Source organism: Cupressus sempervirens, chromosome 11 (genome assembly GCF_028749045.1).
Source record: "Cupressus sempervirens isolate cs-2001-9-10 chromosome 11, ASM2874904v1, whole genome shotgun sequence".
NCBI lineage: Eukaryota > Viridiplantae > Streptophyta > Pinopsida > Cupressales > Cupressaceae > Cupressus > Cupressus sempervirens.
The window spans coordinates 766,019,330-766,040,516 of NC_143128.1; the positions used below are offsets into that span (position 1 = coordinate 766,019,330).

Consider the following 21,187-nt stretch of genomic DNA (forward strand, 5'->3'; position numbering starts at 1 on the left):
GATCCTTGGTATACCTAGCTTTTGAAAAATACAAAAAAATAGTAAAGAGAAATAAACGTCCAATAGTGAAAACTTGGGAATTCAAGCACCTTGGATAAGTACCTTGGTGAAAACTTGGTAATTTAGGCACCTCGTGTACTAAGACTAATCCATTATCTATAACTATCTTATCCCTCACCCATTCCACCCACCATCTCATAAAACACCTGCTTGCTCCCTTGGTGTTCCAACCAAATATCCAAAATCTAATGAAGCTTGTAAATCTTGTACCAAAACTTGTATTATATCTTATAAATCTTGTGCCATATTCTGATGTAGAGCCACACCTTGGAAAACTCAGGAGGATTCAGTCACTCAACTAAGTTGCTTCAAGGGGCATCTACAACCTTTAGGATCACACACTAAAATCAGATTCAAAACAAAACTTTGAAAATAAAATCCCCCAAAATATCTTCTTGCTGCCTTCAGATAGACCTACACTTAGACATGAATAATTTGTGAACCAGAAAAGATTTAATCAATCCAACCATTAAGATTTGGTATAACTAGGTTTCAAACAACATATAATTTTTTCAAAGAAATCCAACGATTCCAACCCAAGATATTGACCACGCATCAGAGTACATTTTTCTGCAAAACATTGCTTCTTGTTGTCTCTAGATAGACTCATGAACAGAATGTATAACTTTTGAACCAGACAATATTTTCTCAATCCAACCATTGATATTTTGCGTAACTAGGTTTTAAACAACATATATAAAAATTTGAGAGAAATCCAACGGTTCATTTGGGAGATATTACCCATGCACTGAGACTAATTTTCTGCAAACATACCGAATTCGACCCAAAACTAAAACTTTTTTTAATCTTCTGCAAACTATCAATTGGTTTCCAATGAGAAGATAAGAAAAATCCGTTCAAAACTCAGACCATCGAAAACATGCACAAAGACAAAATGAAAAAAAAAACATTCCATATCTCTCCAAATTTGATTCCTGTCTTACATATCTGACTGGCTCACACTTAAAACTAACTTTCTTTTTCCTATTAAAGGATGTGAAATGTTTTCTTCTTATTTAGAAAAGAAAACATCTTCTATCCAAAAAAAGATCAGAATCTGAAACGTTCTTTTCGTACCAATATTAGACAGTCGTTTCCTAAATTAGGAATATTCCAAAAAACTGCCTACTACCTATTCTTGGACTTTGAAAATCATTAAACACTCCACCTACAAATTAAAAAACTATTCTAATTTAAAATCCACACACCTGGTCCTAGGTGGCTATATCTGGAGAGCTTATCGAACTGCTACTCTAGGTATGCCACCACATGTAGGACGTTATTACAAACTTTAAAAACTAAAAGCATTTAAAATGTAACATTAAATTTTCTATTACATTTTCAACAATGTTGCCTCCTATAACGTTTCTCTTATCTGCCATTGCAGCATATTCCAGCTTGTAAATAATCTTGTATCCTAGCTTGTATCCTATTACATGCACACAAAGAATCTCATTTTCACTTAAGCTTTTCACAAACCATATCCACCTATCAACTATTACAGACATCCCACCCTTCACAAACATTTCCATCTCACAAAAACCAAAATATGAACAAAACCTTGTACATCTGTAACATATTTTTGGTCTATCAGCTTGTACATCCTCTTTAGCTTAGTACCATTGTATCTATCTAGTGTTCGTGTTATTTCATCCTTGATCAGCATCTTGCACACATCACACATCTTGGTTAGCTATTCCAATGCATCCTTTAGCTAGATCTCCTATCACCAAAGTTTTATCCTTCTTATTTCAGCTTGCCAGACACATCACTCATCCAGATCCATCAGCATAGGTGCTCTCTGATAGATCCTTGCAAGATATAGCTTTCCTCATGTTTGATCTTGGTCTGTTAGTACCTCGTCCTACCCATCTCATTGGCAAATGGCTCTCTTTTAGATTTTCACTTTCTTTTGATTTGGAATCTTCCCTTTTGGATCTTGAAGTATCTTTTCTAAGCAATCTTTTTGTTCCCTCCTCAAGGTTGCCATGATATTCCATATCATGGTATGCTACGAATGGGCCAATTTGAGCGTTAGGTCTTCATCATGTCTTTTTCTTGTTTTCTTTTCCACTTGTGGGTTACCCAGTGTCGGTTCCACTCTGATTCTTCCAAGATTCATGTGTGATGCTGAGGCAATCCTTATGTGTTTGTTTTGAGTCAGTTTGTTAGTCCTCTGGACAATTGGTGAAAAGGCCTTGATGTTCTTGGTAACCTTGGCAATTAACCAATAGTCCTATAGCAAATCTAGTGCTCAACTACATGGTGGTACTTCTCTTTGAAGTATCCCCCTACTCAAAAAAGCTTCAATGGATTCCCTTCATCTCCATTATCCCCCATCCATCTCCAGCATCTGTCACTTCTCCCCTAGCTTATGCATCAGTATCTCTTTAAATCACTCCTCACCTTTAGCTTTAGGGATCCACCAATCCAATCAATCCACCAAGCCTCGGCTTTTGAGATCCACAATCCTAGTCCTAGGGATCTTCGAAACCCACCTTCCGCCAATTTGACTCTTTGAAATCTTGTTGCATCAGCTTTTATCATCCCATCATCCATCTCCCTATCCTGGATTCCTTTTTTACAGTGCTCCGCTCCTTCATCCTCCCCACCCCCCCCCCCCCCCCCCCCCCCCCAATCCAGGAAAGTCTTAAGCTTGTGCATCTGATTTACCTTTATCATTCTCCCGTAGTGAGAGTTTGAGCTAATTTAGCCCCTTCTCTTTGTCAACCTGTGTCTCAACTCGTCTCAATTTCTTGTACTTTTCAAGAAGTCGTCAAGCCTCATTTCTCTCCCCACTGCCTTCTTGAGGGGGTTTCATCTAAGTCTAGTCTCTCCTCTTCTTATCCGAGATTGGGGCAACCTTGTTGCTAAAAACATCTTCCTCATGTCATCTCCATTCGAACTTCTTTGAAATAGTGTTTTCTCAACACTATGTCAAAGAGGGGCAAAATGTAGACACCTAAATTTGATTACACCACTTTGGTAATCAAATTTAGCCATCTCTAAAGGCATCATTAATTAAATTCTTATTTAATTAATCCTTTGCCATCCCCTAGCTGATTAATTTAATTAATCATCTATAGTCCTAATTGATAAATCAAATAACCTATCATTTATCAATTAAATCCTATTCTCCTATCTAATTCCAAAATCCCCATTTATTAAATAAATCTATTTGATAAATAAATCCCTCAAATCTAAAAGCCCCTAACTTATCCCTAATCCTCCATTTAGCCTAATCCACCCCATCCACCCATACTAACCAAGCTTAGCCACTAACTCACCCAACTCCATTAATGCCATCCGCTTGCACATCTCTAACATCCCTAATCTAATCCTAAACCCAAGCCTAATCCACCCCCTAATGTTGTCACATTCCCTAAACAAGTTTAAGACTTTCCTAAACCAAACCAAAGTCTCCCCTCAAAATATCCCAACCAAAAACTTGATGAAGCCCACAAACCCTTAAATGCTCTTACAAGCCCACTCATGACTCTTACACCTCTCTCACTCATGACTCTTAAATCCCTCTTACATACTCAACCTCCCTCATCAAGCCTTTAACCAACCCCTTATCCTATCTTCTCACACTCATCCTCCTTGTGACAAGTGTCACCTTCCCATTGGTGCTAAACAAGCACAATCCATGTGCTCTCATTTGAGAGCATCCTAGCCCTCCTTAAGCTTTTATCTCTCCTTGCATCTAAGCCATCCATCCCTCTACCCCTTGGCCTATAAATTGAATCCCTTCCCAAGCCATTTCATCACAATCTTGTTAGTAAAGTCATAATGCTAGTTTGAGAACCAAAGCCATCAACCATACCCTTATAATGCCAAATTGAGAGCTCACAAGGCTACCAATTTGCCATTACCCATCTCCACCATTGAAGCAATTGAGCAAGCATATTGAGCATACATCCACATCAAAGGACACATCTACCAAATCAAGGAAGCATGGGGTGTTTCAACTCTTAGGTTTGCATTCCTTAGTTTGCTTTCTTTGTCTAAACTTATATGTGAATTTAGTTTTAGTTTGTGAATTTTTCTCTTATTGTTAATGTTCTTTGTACACTAAATCTTGTTCTACACTGCTAACAAACAACACATTCTCGAACATATCCTAGAACATCAGATTTTAGACCCTTCCAAGTGAACCTCTCCTGAATTTGTCGATAGGTTTTGAAATACCTGCGATGGCCTACCAATGGTGAATCATGAAAGGACCTCAATACTATGTTCTTCACTTTTGATCCTGGAGTCAAGAAAATCCTCCCCTTGTAAATGATAAGATCATTCATCACCGTGTACCTATTATCATGTAGTGACCCATCAATAATACTTGACGCCCAATAATCCTTAGCATATTTTGCCATAATCAAATGACTCCAATCCTCTAAAACCTTAGCCATAGAGCTCAAATGTGGTCGGTGAGACAAGGCATCAGCAACTATATTCTATGAACCTTTGACAAAAGAAATGTCAAAATCATAAGATTGCAACTTGCTTACCCACTTTTGCTAACAGTCATTAAGATCCCGCTACCCAAGGAAATGTCTCAAGCTATTATGGTCTGTTTTAACAATGAACTTACTTCCCACTAGGTATTGCCTAAACTTAGCCAATGCATGCATAATGGCCAACATTTCCTTGTCATGTATGTTGTAGCTCCTCTCAGAGCCCCTCAACTTCCTACTTTCATATGCAATTGGATGTTTGTCTTGCATAAGGACAGTTCCAATCCCCTCATCTAAAGCATCACACTGCAACTCAAAGGGTTTAGTAAAATTGGGCAATGCAAGCATTGGGCAAGTAGTCATAAGTTGTTTGAACATCTCAAAGCATTCCTGTGCCTCATGAGTCCAAACAAAAGCCCCTTTCTTAGTCAAATCTGTAAGTGGTTCTACATGGCAAGAATACCCATTGACAAATCTGTGATAGAATCCACATAAACCCAAAAATCCTCTAAGTTGTGTCAAATTCGTCGAAGTAGGCCACTCAATAATTTCCTTGACCTTATCTAGATCCATCCAAACTCGTTTTTCACTAATGATGTGACCCGAATACAATAATTTTTTCATGCCCAAGTCACATTCAAATTCTTTTGCATATAGAGATTCCTTACCAAGAATACCCAAAACTATGTCAAGATGTGCAAGATGCTCTTCCCATGTCTGGCTATAAACCAAGATATCATCAAAGAAGACTAACACAAATCGCCTCAACTGTGAATGAAATGCCCTATTCATAGTAGACTGGAATGTAGCAGGGGCATTGGTTAGCCCAAATGGCATAACCACAAACTCAAAATGTCCACAATGGCAACGAAATGCTATCTTTTCAATATCTTCTTCTCTTACATGAATTTGGTGGTAACCTGATCTTAGATCAATTTTGGAGAAGTACTTGGCACCATGCAATTCATCAATCAATTCATCAATCCTTTGAATGGGGTAGCGGTTCTTGATTGTTCTCTTGTTAAGCATTCTATAATCAATACACATCCTTAGAGTACCATCCTTCTTTTTAACCAATACTACTGATGAAGCAAAAGGTGACTTACTCGGTCTAATATGACCCATAGCTAGAAACTCCTTGATAGTTCTCTCTATCTAATCTTTAAGCCACTTAGGGTGCCTATAAGGAGTGACTATAACAAGATTAGCACCCTCCTCCAATTCGATGATGTGTTCTATCCCTCTATCTGGAGGTCTACCAGGTGGAATCTCACTAAAGACCTTATCATGCTTGATCCTCAACTCTTGTATATCATGATGATAAATAGGTTTCTACTGCTCTTCCCGTGTTGGCTTCAAAACACAACTTGCTACCCACTCAACCATGTCATGAAACAAGAGATGTTCCATTTTCCTGAGAGAAATAGTCTTGCAACTGGTGTCTCTGAGTGCTTTCAACACATGAGTTTTTCCATCCATCTCAAATCTTATTTCCATCTCACCAAGGTTGAGGGTGAATATTCCTATGTCATGTAACCATGTCATTCCCAAAACCATATCTATGTCTCCCATGTTCACCACATTAAAATCTGCCTTGAACTCATAGTTATTCAAGTGCATGGGCAATTTTGAAATCATTTTGTCACACCTAAGAGTGAAGCCATCAGCAACCTTAACTCGAATTCCCTCAAACTTCTCAGTCTGTATACCATGCCTCTCAACAAGCCTAGTATCAATAAAATTGTGTGTCACACCTATATCAAGAAGAGTAATAATCTTTTGACCAGCAAGAACCCCTCGCATCCTAAAAGACCCTTCTCATTGAATACTTGTGAGATGAACCTCTTTAAGCTTTACTTCTTCCTCTAATTCTTCATCATGTTCTAATTTTTTTGATTCTAAATCATTAATTTTAGATTGCTGGTCTAAATCAAAATCTGAAATTAGTGCCCACATTGCATGATTCGACTTCCCCTTAGGTTTCATAAGGTAGTCATGGTTAATATCATATGGTCCCTTACAATAGAAGCATAGTTTCTTCTTCCTCAAATCATTAAGTGTCTCATGGTCAAGTGGAAAAGTAGACTTATCTTTAGCTTTGTCCTCCTTAGGAAACTTCTTGTTGTCATGATTGGAAAATGTTCCCTTTGATGTAAACTTTCTGGTAGGGGCAGAAAACTCCATGCCTCATACCTTCTTCATTGCTTCCTGTAGCGAGGGAGGATCAAAAGTTTTCAACCAACCCTTCAATGGCTCCATCAATCCTTCCATGCATAAGACCACCAATCTTCTTTCACTAATGTTAGTAACCATGATCGATAACTATTGGAAGTCATTCACATAAGCATCAAGGGAACCATGTTGTTTTAGTTGTGCCAATTCATGGAAAGTCACCTTAGGATCTTTGACATCAAACCTTTCAATCAACCTATTAGTAAACTCCTCATATGTAGTGATAAGGTTATGTCCAAGAGTGACTAACCCATGATACCACCACTCGTGAGAAGCTCCTTCAAGATGTAGTGTGGAAAATCTTATGGTATCCTCTTCAAGCATTGGTCTCAAAGAAAGATAATTATCAAGCTTTTGAACCCAAGATCTAGTGTGCATTTGTTACTTCCATCATAGTAAGGCATGGAAATCTTACCGAGTGTTTGTTGATAGTCATTTCTTGGAGCATAGTGATCATTCCTTCCTCCTCTCCTATTCCTTTGATTCATGGATTGATCAAATGTCCATATTTCTCTCATATCAGGAGGAAGATCAATGTACTCCAAGTAAGCCTGTCTAGCTTCATCTCCAAAAGAAATAGCTGGAGTAGCATGTGGTTGTTCTTCTCTTGGTATAAAGGTGGGAAAAAGAGGCCTAGAGGCTGATCCTCTAGTTTCTTCAGCACGATGTATAGACCTTCCCTCATTATTTCCACTATGTTCAGCTGTGTTTTGATTTTGAGTGACTGTGTTCTAATTTTGAGTGGCTTGCTGATCCATTTTTGCTAATAAGCATGACAACATATCAAGCATGGTATCAAATTTCTTTTCAGCTCTTGCATCCCTATTTTCTTCTTTTTCCATATTATGAACTGTTTTACTGGTATCTCTTTCTCTTAATGCTTTTCAAGATGTATCCCCTTCAACCTGTGGATTCTGATATTGTTGTTTTTGTTGTTCCCTATTATAACATCTAATTTCTCTCTCACTCATCTGCTATTTGACTGTTCATAAGATGGTAGAATGAAAGGCTCTGATACCACTGTAATGAGCCTTGCTCAAATTGATCACAAATTACCCTAATTTTCTACTAGTAATAAATGGTTACAAGATGCACAATGAATATAATTCTTCCTTTCACTTGTTTGATGAAGGTACGCTCTGATACCACTAATGTAGGTACGGCTCTGATACAACTGACGAAGGGCCACACCACCCTTACCAACTCACAACCAATAATGCAACAATATGAAAAAAAAATTATTATACCTGAAAATTCAATAGCAATTACAATAACATTTTTCCAAGATCTCTCAAGATCCAATCCAAACCCAAGCTAGTCCAGATCCACACTCTGGTAGAAACCTCTGAGATCTCAACTTGTGCTCGCAAGCCACCAAGCAACCTCCTTGTTTCTAAACCGCAGTCACTAGCTCTTCTCACAAACCTAATCCAAGATCCAAGTGTAAACTGCCTCACATTTGGCACTCTGTCTACACACTCACAAGTCCATCATAATCCTACTATAAACTGCCTCACATTCGGCGCTCTGTCCACAGACTCAGGAAAACTCACTCTTCACTTTCTCCTTCCTTTCACACCTTGAAGCCTTCCAAGCTTTCCAAGCTTCACCTTCCACAACATTCACCTTTCCAAGCTTTCTTTCCAAAGCTTCTACTTCCCAAGCTACTCCTTCTTAAGCTTCTCCTTGAGCTTCTCCTTGAGCTTCCACTTCTCAAGCTTCTCCAAGCTTCTACTCCTCAAGCTTCCCCTTGAGCTTTCACTTGAGTTTGATTTAGAAATGCTCATATGCCTTGCTTAAATAGGCACTTACCACCCCATGCATGACTTATCCACAACCTTCTAGAATTCCTCCACAACCTTCTACAACTTCCATAACCTTCTAGAATTACAACTAAGCACCACCATGTGGCCCAATTAGAAAATTACATTTCCTTTATGGATCACAACAAATATTAAATGCAAGATTTAAGAAACTTTCCACAAGCTTCTAAGATGCCACCTACACCTCGATTAATGTAATGACAACTATTTTTTTTATTTTTCTATTTATGCCACCTATGCACCTCGAAAATAGAAATCACCTTTTCCTTTCTTTTCTCCTTTTTCCCTTTTTTTATTTTTTTATTATTTCTCCTCTAATTTTCGTCACTTTTTCTCTCCTCCACAATTTTTTTTTTTTTTTTTTTTCAAATTTTTTTTTTCAATTTTTTTTTTTCCCATGCAAGATGCTCCTGCATCATTGTTACTACACTAAGAGAATAGGATGCATCTACAACCAAACATCTTTACAAAATCTAAATACAAACTAATATCAAATCCAAACTTTGGTATCATATATATAAATAAATGCTTAATTCTAATAAAAACTGACACCACAGTAGTAGCATATAATATGCATGAATAAACAAGAGAAACCTAGTTCTTGAAGTCACTTTGAGTCTCTACTGACAATGCAATCAATATCTCTAGGTATTATGCCCTAATGACAAGATAATACAATGTTCCTGCAGCAAATGCCCTACTTATTCTTCCTCTTCACACCCAACTCTTGGCCACAAATTCGGCACAATGAAGTGACTGTAATACCACCTCTAATTGGCAATAATTCAGGTGATGTTTCACACCCTCAAAATTGCTATCATTGGGAGTTTTCGTTCCCAAAGACAAATTGATTATCTACAAGCCCTTGGCTCCATAAATACATAGGCAAATATCAATAACAAATCCGGATGGCTTCCCATGAGGCTCTCTCCTCTATTTATATTATTCTTGCCCCCCCTTCTAGAAGAATTATAAGTGTTATCTTATCGCACTATTCTAGAAGCTTCCTCCTTTCCAACAATAGATAAGTTGTGCTTCTCAACAATTCCCTAATATTAAATTAATTAAATATAAAGTCATCTCTTTTAATTTTTTTTAACGTATTTAATGACTTAATAAGAAATCAATTTAATTATTTCCAGTTAGCCTTCGAAGGATGAAAGGCTAAGAAATCTATTAAGAAGCTAAAAAGATGAGGACATTACACTATATGACACTTGTTAACCTTATAATGCATCAAAGAGAACATCCTTTATCCAAATGATAAGTGTAGATTTGGGATGATGGATAGACAATAAGTAACACCCTCAATGAAATGTTGACTTCTTTATCGGACATTGAAGTGTATGACTATATATCTTTTACAGTTGTTTAGTAACCATCACATATCAAAAGAATTATAAAATCAGCTTGGATACGAACTTCTCTAAAAAAATATTAAAAATCGTTGTATAATAATTATTTAGCTTTCAGTTGTGCAAAGCAATACGATCGACAGAATGGTTAGAAATTAAAAAGGTATAGATTGCAGTCATGCCAAAAATAGAATAAACTTAGGTTACCTAATATTGGAAGCAATACAGCGAGGGATATGTCCTCAGCTCGCCGTGTTTAGTCAGATTGGTGGCCGGCTAAGGTAATGTGCAGCCTTGTTGCGGTGCACCTAACTATGATCAGATGGGAGTCTTGAAAAGAGACAATCTACGTCATCAGTTATCTGCTTTATCAGTTCAATTTCATGAAAAATGTGGGCGGCAGCGTCGAGTGCGGCTGTGTGGCTGTCCCTTGCACATTCTCATCCAATTATATATTTTGTCTATGCTATATTTTATAATTGGTGAGTGCATTGACCATGCCAGGATTTTTATATTGGCACCAAAACCGCGTTACCAAGCCCACCGATCACAACTCTAAACAACCCTTGACTCGATCTGTCTCTTCCCGAACGCCGGTATATTGGCCAACGATTCTATTACATGACCCGTATCCTCTTCCATTATATACCAGCAATAGTCTGTTCCATACCCTCGGCTGTGTGGGGTACTGAGGAAAGAGATGGAAGTTCCAGAGGTGGAAATTCCTTCGTATTTCCTGTGCCCAATATCGATGCAGCTGATGAAAGACCCTGTAACCATCTGCACCGGTGTCACCTACGACCGGCAGAGCATTGAGAAATGGATGCTCACAATGGGGAACAACACCTGCCCTCTCACAAGGCAACGCATTCATGACAACACCGATCTCACACCGAATCACACGCTCTGGCGCCTCATCCAACACTGGTGCCAACTCAATTCTTCCAAGGGCGTCCACCCGATCTCCACTCCCCCGCCGCCCCTCGATGCCGATCAACTCCACAAGTTGCTCCGAGACATCGAGTCGTCTCCGGCACCGGCTTTTCAAGTGAAGGTGTTGAAGAAACTGTGGTCTGTAGCCGCGGAGAGCGAGGGCAACAGAAAGCTTATCGCTTTGTCTGCCGTGCCGGCGACCCTAGTCTCTCTCATTGAAAACCAATATAGCTCTGAAACGGACGAGGCCGGTTGCTGCTATGAAATTGCTTCCTCCTGCGAGGAAGCGCTGGGGATCCTTTCTTCTCTTCCTTTGCGTGATGACACCTTGGATTCACTCGCCACCGCCAGGTGTCTCGCCTCCCTGGCCTACGTCCTCAAGCGAGGCACTTCCAACGCCCGCTTTCACGCCGTCATGCTCTTACACGCGGTGTCAAAGAAAGTCCTCGATCGGTTCGTCCTGAACGCTAACGATGATTTGATTGAAGGATTCCTGGAAATGTTGACGGAGGAGGTGTGCCACAAGGCTACCGTAGCCGCCCTGGAGGTGCTGACAGCAATGAGCTCTAGTAGCAGAAGCAGTAGAATAAAAGCCATCCAGGCTGGCGCAGTCTCTGCCTTGATCGACTCGCTTCCCGATAAGAGTCCCGAAAAGAAGAGCAGCTGCGAGAGGATGTTATGTCTTCTGGATGTGTTGTGTAGATGTGCAGAAGGAAGGGCTGCCTTGGCCGACCACGCAATGGGTGTCCCTTCGGTGTCTAAGAAGATAATGAGAATCTCCCACTTGGCAACGGAAAAGGCCGTGCGGATCCTGTGGTCTCTTTGTAAGTATTGTCCCTCTAAGCAAATAATGAACGACATGGTGGAGATCGGCGCAGTGGCGAAGCTGTGCATGCTAATGCACAGCGAGTGCACGGTGAAGACAAAGAGTAAGGCGAAAGAGATGCTCAGAGTGCACGATAAATGCTGGAGGAGCTCCTCTTGCGTTCCCTCAATCATTTATCCGAAATCTGCTCAGTAGCCACTATGTATATCTCTGTTTGAGGGCCATTTGGAAATGGAATGAACAATAGTGAGACAAAACTGTAACGCTGTCTCGATTTGTGAAAGACGAACCCTTGCAATGAATGTTGTATTCTTGGAAGAAAGCGACCAAAGAGGAGATAAGTATAATGGATTATATTCTCTTAGGCTCCGTTTGGTTGCTGGAAGATGAGGGTCAAAAACAGGGTATCAGGCAAAACCAGGTTTTGCCAAAAAACTTTGGTATTTGGTTGGTTAAAATTATAACCTGGTTTTCAATTTCATCTTCCAATTTTGGTCAAAAATTGGAAGAAGTTTCTTCCAATAAAAAGGTGGAATTCGAAATTAAAACCAGGTTTTGAATTTTATGACAGTTTTTTTAATAATATTGTGGGGTCCACAGTATATTCATCTTCCGTGTCAACCAAATAGACCATTAGCTTTTCAAACCACAAAACCAGGTTTTCGAAAACTTGGTTATAAGATAACCTAGTTATGTCAAAAATTCATCTTCCCCAACCAAACGGAGCTTTATATATACTTGCGTTTTGTATGTAAATTTGTTTATTACTGCATTTGTCTTGCTTTGAGTTATCCTTAAGTCGGTACTTCTTTTACGATACATTGACTTATCATTAAGTTGGTACTTCTTTTATGATATATTATTGAATATGTTATAAAATGTTGATGATTAACAAATTTACATAATCTTATCGAATATAATATATAATATTATGGATTGTGGAAATCTATTATCATTAATAAATTAGTTTTTTAGAAGAAATAATGTGCGGCTCCCTCAAACTTTGTTATTTAAGATTCAATACTGTACCTTCAATTCAATAAGGGTATATGTTTTACCATTAATAAAGAACATATTTGAAAATCATAAGCGACTGCATACTTGTATAATGTAATTTTATTTCAAACTTTGTGTGTTTCACATATGATTTTAGTATATGCATGAGATTTTATCAAATTTTAATTATATAATTTTTTATATGATATTATTTTTTTTCATAGGTAAGGCTGAAGTTGAGATTAATTATTACTAATTGTTATTATTTATTAAAATTAATTATTATTATGTATTAAGTTTCAAGAGACTCTAACCTAAGCCTTCCCACATAAGAGATATACAAATTACTATTATTTTGTAAGCTCTTGCATAATATGTTATATCTCTTATTAAAATATTTGTAAATTAATTTGTATAAATATATTTATTTTAAACATTATTATAACTAAATTCTATTTTTAAAAGTCTATCAGATCCTAGACGAGATTGGAGGTTTTCTTCTTCGTTCTTTCCTACTAGTGCCCTTTTGAATGGAGATGCCTATAAACATAATAATGTTATTAATATAACTCATAAGACTTCAGTCATTTACTAATCAATAAAAAGCTAAATTCTGTTTTTCACATATTTATGATCTAAGACGTATTGTGCATCTCACTTTTAAATTCATTTGACTTAATTTTTCCTTTAGAATATTTATATTTGACATTATCATAATTATAATTTTATCTTGTAAGTGATAGAATTGATACAATCTTTTTTTCTTTTTTTCTTTTTTAAGAATTCAATATTTTTGGTTAACAATCCCAATATGTAACTTATGTACTAATGTGGTTACCAAATAAATTAAATTCTCAAGTGGAAGTTTAAACATGTGTCCCACCTTTTTCTCTACATGAATCACTAAAATAAATATTTGTAATTTTCTTTTCTATCTACTAAACAACCAAATAATTAGGAAATTGAAGATAATGTAAACGAACAAATTTAAGAATTTGTACATAGACATATATGCATGTCTTAGAATCATATGGAAGCTATAGTAATTAAGATAAGCAATTAGGATTGAAATTATATTGCTTTACTATTGTGTCAACTTGTATGATCAAGCAAAATAAAATAAATATAGCACCAACTTTCTTCCTCTACAAATTGATTTTAATGCTTCAACCAATCTCATATGCCATCTTCTTCACATGTTACAAACCCAAGCACTATGCAAAGATGAGACATGGGAGAGAAAAGTGGTATGTTTAAAGCTCTCAAAAACTCATTCAAAATATACAACACAATGTTGCAAAGAAATGGGGACTTCAAAAAAAAACTTCTTTCAAATGCACAACAAAGTGAACACATTCACTCTCAAAATAGCTATGAATGTTTTAAAAAAATGAACTTATAGAATGAGTAGTTTGATAGCTCAAATAAAATCAAACTCATGATAAGGTGAGTCTTCTATTCACAGGATTCTAGAGACTTGGTCACCAATGCAAGCTCTAGCTCTATTCCATAATGCAAACTCCTATAGCTTTCAGTGCTACTTCACTGTAGAGGATTTGAACTAATTCAAGCCCTTAACCCATACCTTTCATTCTCTCCATTGTAATCATCTCTCCATCACACATAGGGATAGGTGTGGCTCTAATACTAATTGTTGTGAAAATTGATACAATATTCTTTTATTTCTAATGTATATGGCATTATATTTGATAGGTATTTTTAAAAAAGTGATGGAGACAATAGAAAGAAATTAAATAATTTAATTGTGTGAAATTGTCTTTCTAATTTTTTACCCTAAACAATGCAGTACATTATACTGTCATCACCTTCCATGATAATTAGTATTTATAACAAACTATATACTAACAAGGGCTCTGGTGGAGCCTCAATCCCTGCCTTATGTATGTATGGAAAACATGAATTTATGTAATGTATGAATATTTGGGAAAATCTCAATCATGGATATTCACTAAGAACCTTTTATAATTTTCTATACTAGTTATAGTAAAGGTAATCGAGTGTAGAAGAAGAATGAAAGAAAGAAGGAAGATATAAATTGACATATAATGGATAATTTGTCCAGAAAGAGATAATGACTAATTTATAAGTAATATGTGTATTGTTTTCTATTCATTGAAACTTTATAATGTTTCTGGTACATATATGATCATAGAGTCATAGTAAATAAAGTAGTTTGTTGTTCTGTTTTCATAATAAGAAAAGAAGCAGAACATTGATATTTTCTTATAATATTGGCTAGTTTTCATGTTGCGTGCATGGTCTTTGTACAATGTTGGTACATGTGTATTGATTATTCCTCCAAAATGTTACAGTGACACAACATTGATATTTTCTTATAATATTAGTTGGATTTGATGCTATGTGCATAGTCTTTATACAATGCTAGTACATGTGTCTTGACTGTTTCTACAAAACATTAGAGTGAGAAAGTCATAGGTGATGTTATGAGAGGTGGAGCTATGTATTGTGAGAGTAGAAGGAATGTTTGAATCTTATTGGTGTTACCTTAATTGCTAGGAAATTGTAGTAAGCAAAAATTTTATGAGATGATTTAAAGTTCATGTACTCTGCAATTGTTATAGTTATTGTAAATGCAAGAATTATGTAGAAACAAAAGTGTTTGTAGCTTACAATGGCTAATTCTTCTATTATTGTCATTATGGAGTGGTCCATTGCAAGAGTGAACATTCCATGTAGCTCAAAAGATTGCATAAGATGGATAGCTCTTGACATTTTTTTGGTGTAGCTATAAAATTCCAGTTTGCATAGCTTAGGGAAATGCTTTTGGAGGAGGTGTGCATGCAAGATGCATTCAATAATATCATCTTCTACTTGTATGATGCATTGAAAATATGGTTGGAAAGTGTATGATGTGCTTTTTCCACATTTGGTGCAATGAGTGCTTTTTGTGTTTGTAGTGGATATTACGGAGATTGTTTGATGATAGAGGATGCATAGTGGCTGCTATGGTGGGGAATGGACATTCTTTGTCTTGAGTGTGTCTATCACCTACAAAGAGATTGGTAGAATTAGTAAGAGTATGGCATGCTTCTTGAGTAGTGTGAATGCTATTGGAAATAATAGGTAATGTGTGTATGATGCCAATTTCTATAATTGTAATGTGCTATATTCATCATTGAGCAAGTCGATATATGTAGAGAGGCTAGAATAGATTGTTGCTGAGCCTCTTGATCCACCACGAACAACATTTTTGAGGAGAAGTATTGGTGTTGGTGTTGGTGTTGGTGTTGTGGAAGTTGTGAGAATCTTTTGCAAGTTGTTGTAGGGATAGCTATGTACTTTTGGGACTATAAATTGTTAAGATAAATAAGATGATTATTCAAATGTTATAGTAAAAAAAAATAGAAATTAGTGTGCAGTACATGAATGAATGTTGAAGATGTCTTACAAAAGTTGTATCATATGGCATTTTCCTATCCCTAATTTGGAGCTGAATTTGGCTTTCGTCTTGTCAATGAGAAGCAAGAAAAACATCGAAAGTGCCAATTAGATAAACATTTTGTGAGTTGATGAGCTAGTAGATTGTTGTGTCAAGCATCAGCCTTTGTTGTTTGCAAACATGATTAATCTTCTCAATTTTTGTCTCAAAGGTTACTTGTATGTTGTAGTCAGCATCTCCTCTTTCAAATGTTGATTTCTTGTTGACTTCAAACTTCTCAAGCTGAATGCTTGTGCCAAGAGTAAGCCAATGCAAATACTTGTCAATTAATTTGTTTGTGATATTTTTTGTTATTCTTCTTTGATCATCTCTATCAATCAAATCTATGTGTGTGATTGATGATTTTTTTTCTATTGATGAGTTTGACTTACAAGCTAGTCCATATGTTACCAAGATGTCACCTTCAAATGTTGATGTTGATTGTGTAATGCAAATGTCAAATATGGTTAATGGATTATCTATTTCTAGCCTCTATATACATTAAAGAAGGTGAAGTTAGTGTGTAGTTTGTTGATTATAGTTTTTTTAATTTTTGAAAATGTAAAGAAGCGTGGATTTGCAATGTACGATTATTCTTTCCTTTTTTGTTATTGTTGATGTTTGAGGTCTGAAGACTCTTTGGCATCGACTATAGCATCCATGGCCTATAAGAATGAGGATAAAGTGAGTAGGAATTGGCAATTTGATGGTTTGATGAGACTTATTGTATAAAATTTGGAATTCGTATAGATGGAATTTGCTTCCTATAGCTGGTGTTGTACTACAAGAGCTAAGTGGTCTGTCTAGTATGTGTCTAAAATAGTCTGGGTAGTTGTTTCAATATTGATGTTCTTTATCCATATATGATCTATTAGGCTTCCTCTATGTGTTGTAGGCTTGTCAACCATGAGAAATAGATGATGGTGTTGCATAAATTGGTCTAGTTGTGACTATTGTTTTATTTCTTTAAGCATATCAATGTTGAAGTCTTCTGCAATAATTAATTTTAAATCTATTGGTAATGTCTATGTTATAATTTCTATGAAATTGAATAGGTGAGTGATTGGTGCTTTTGGTGTCAAGTATAAATTTGCAATTTAGAAATTGTTTTTGTTGTAGAAAATGTCAACTACTATTGATTCCAAGTATTCTGTTGCAAATGTTTTTATATTTTTCAAAATACTATGTTTTGTGCAACATGTGAGGAGGCTATGAATAGAATTTGAAGGAAATAAGTTAAAAATTTGTGCTAGTTGTGGGACATGATCGATGCGTCTTATTCTTGTTTCTTGTAAGCACAGTACCGTTGCATTGCACAAGTCATGATCATGAACAATTTCATTTGCATATAGTAGACGACTATGTGTATTTAGAGTGCATATTGTGATGTTGTTAGATGTTTGTGGAGGAAGAGTATATTTTAATTTCCATTGTGCAAAACTGTCATGTCCCCTTTTCAAATAATTAAAAAATAATAATCTTTGCTAAGACAGGCAGGCCCAAGAAAGTGAAGTTTCGGAAAAAGGGAGTTAATCTTTGGAAACCGTTGGACTAATAAATGATAATTATTATTAAAATATGTTTCATTAACCTCTCTTGGACGTGAGTTACAGTTATGCCCTTTTTAAAGAGGTTTGGAGGCATTTTGGGGGGATTCCAGACTTGATTTTCACTCATTCTTTGTTATTCTTCAGAGGCTGCCAAACCTGTGGAGAAGGAGACCCAAGAACGGGAGTTTGCAGGTTTCCAGGGAGACCCAAGAACGGGAGTTTGCAGGTTTCCAGGAAGGCTAAGGACGGGAGTTTGAAGCCATTCCATGTGCATGCTCATATAGAGTTTGCCTTTGTGCTGAACAGTGCAGATTTGTGAGTTTCCGGGTGTATTTTTGTAAGAGTTTGGTGTTTTCGGTTGAGTATTTCATATCAGTTTTGGTTGCTGCTGTATTTTATACTTTAAGCTGTTAAAATAGAGCTGAATATATATATTGGGACGTGATTAAACTTCTGAGATAGATTATTAGTGTTCTTGTGGTGTTTCCGAGCATATTTTGTGCTATTTCGGGAGCCCGATGAGCATAGTTTTGGTCCTACATTTTCGAGCTGTTGTGTAAAGGCTATACGGATCTGGAAATATCAATTTGTAGGCTGTTATGCTGCTGAAAGTTCTGTAAAAATTTCCATTTTCAGATTCATTAATAATTTGTGAAGTTGTGAAGCTTTTAGCACTATTTTCAACATACCCGATTTGGGGTTTCTTAAGGAATTTGGTGGATCTTTGTGATAGCAGTTGTTTGATTTTAAAGATCTGATTAGAGGTTGGAAATATCATGAAAAATCAGAAAAGGGACATTTCAAAAACTCTATAAGCGTTGTGTTTCAGAGTTGACTTTTTGTGAGAGTCTTAGGTTTTGATTGTGTAGTCTATGAATCAAGTATAGTGAGTCAATGTCTCTAATCCATGAGAGGGTAGTGTAGACTAGTCTATGTTGACAAACTCTATGGGGGTCAAATGCAACTACGTCCATTGTGAGGCCTTGCACCCTATGAATAGTTCTAGCACGAGCCAATTGAAAGGGGAATTATAAACAGGTAATAACTTTAGTAGCAGTTTTCAGTCATCTGGTGATTCATGTTATTGGTGTCCATGTTTGAGGTGTACATTCTATATACGAGTGTCACATTTTTTGACGGTGTAGCTTTCTAACTTTTGGATCATTGAACTATATCCAAATAATGTCTTCTTTATCTTTTATATATGACTAGAAAATTCCATCTGCACCATTTACTAGTCCATCTTCTATATCAAGGTTACCTACTATGAGTTCTACAAGTATTCCTAACTTGACAAGTATCTTTGATGGCAATGTTATCCTTTCAATTTGGTAAGGACTCTTTTCTATGGTTACATCTTTGTGATCTATGGCATCAAGGATATGCATGGTAGTGGGCAAGTAGTCTAGCATTCTTCTATTGTGTTCATCTACATCTATGTTTTGTTCGAGTAAATGGGGTAGTCTTAGGTCATTTGGTATAGGCTTATAGCATTTTTCATTTATGAAGAAAATGTTGGCATTAGTGTGTTGACAAGTTTTGATGTGATTCAAAGTGGAAATGAATTGTTCATTAGTTTGTCTAATGACATTGTGTAGCTCGAAGTGTTTGACATTTTCAACCCAAAATGTGTATGGGATAGTTTTGTTGTTTATTTTTGTCTCTTCGAATATCCATGCATCACATACAGGTTGTGTTTGGTATAAGTCACCGCAAAATATTATGTCTATGTTTCCAAATGCCTATGTCGGTGTGTTTTATTTGTTGTAGTCTCCTGTCTATGTTATATAACATTGTAGACCCAATGAGAGACACCTCATTAATTAGAATGACTTACAATTGATCAAGTTTTTTTGTTAATGTGTCTAGTGTATGAGAATCTAATGGTGTTAGATTTGAAGAGCTCAATTGTAGGTGAAATATTGAATGAGATGTGGTTCCACCTACATTGTATGCTATTTTTCCTATTGAAGCAATGATGATTTATTTTCTCTTTACTAGATCGCTATCTAGTTGTTTTTCCTATAGTCTAATCAAAGCTTCATAAAGCACTTTTGTTGTGTATGTTTTACCGGTTCCAGCTCCCCCAGTGAGGAATAAGTAAATTGGTTTTCGTAGTGCAAGTCTCTTTGTCATTATGATGTCCTTTACTATCACTTTCTGTTCTTTATATCATTTTATTTGCATGTTTAAATAGTCTTCAGTGCTTTTAAGGAAAGGGTGTGCAATTTCTGAAGATACTACTTTGCAACTAATTTGATCTACTTTTGTTTATTTTTTGTGCATTAGATCAGGGAAAATGTCATAATGTTGTTATGTACTTGAGTTGTTGATGCAATCTATCTAACAATAAAAGATGGATGTGGGAATGTAGTCTAGTTCAACTTCTATTGCTACTTCGTCAATGTCACCCCAAGTCTAGTCAGTTTGACTATTGAACATTCTCTCAGTGTTTTCTATTTTTGTCTTCTTTGAGTCGAATGCTTCACTCCATGTCTTATGACTGCAAAGTAATGTTTGTTCATTATTTCTAAATGGTATGTACAACATCAATTACACTCTATAGTAATTATTGTAGTCAATGTGTGGATTGTATTTGATGTATCATATAATCTATGCCTTGAGCCTTCTTCGCATGTTTTTTGTGCTATTGTAGTAGGATGCAGCATACTCTGCAAGTGAGATATTCTCTAATGTGCCTAGTCTTGCTATGTACTTTTCTATTGTAGATGTATACATTATGTCCTCTGAATTGTCTTCCTCTTTGGCCAATAGTTTAGGACTTTTGAGCATGACTAATCTACTTTCATATGGTGTAGTACTGATGAATGTTGTTTTCCTTAAGAATTTTCATAGTGGTAACGATAGAGTAATGTGAATAGCTTGCTAAGTAGACATTTGTTGATAGTTGAGCAATGCATTTCCAAATCTATGTATGTATTATGTCTTATCATCATAAGTTGTAGTACATTGTCTTCGAAATTGGTGAAAGGCTAATGATGTTGTTGTGTCCTATTTAGTCATATATGAGCAATAGTATGATGTGGCCACATATGCATCTAATATGAATTGTGTATCTATATTTGCATACTATAAGGCTGAGACTTTTGTTGCAAATGCATTTGTCTAAATGTCAACTGAATTTATTTTTAGTAGTAAAACTATTTTTCTTAATGTTAGTTGTACCATTTTCATGTATTCAGTTTCAATTATCTTGAGATCCTCAAGGAAGTCATCAAATGTAGTGTTCTTTGTGTAGTGTTTATTTATCAATTGCCACAAAAAAATTTTGCCTTATCTTTTATTGCATTGTCTGTTGTTGTCAATGGCTCCAAGACTATTATTTTTCTCATTGTTGGCAAAGGGAAGTTGAAAGACAGAACTTTAGATGTCCTATATTTCTTGTAGCTTTTAGTATGATGATATGTTTCCATGTTTATGAGATTTTCATCTAGTAATGTTGAATCAGATGAAATGTATTTGTCTACAAAATTT

General features: G+C 36.1%; 1 pseudogene; it reads left to right on the forward strand.

Annotated features, from left to right (window-relative positions):
* The first annotated feature begins 10,627 nt into the window (after positions 1-10,627).
* LOC149531854 (E3 ubiquitin-protein ligase PUB23 pseudogene) lies at positions 10,628-11,881 on the forward strand (annotated as a pseudogene).
* The last annotated feature ends 9,306 nt before the right edge of the window (positions 11,882-21,187 follow it).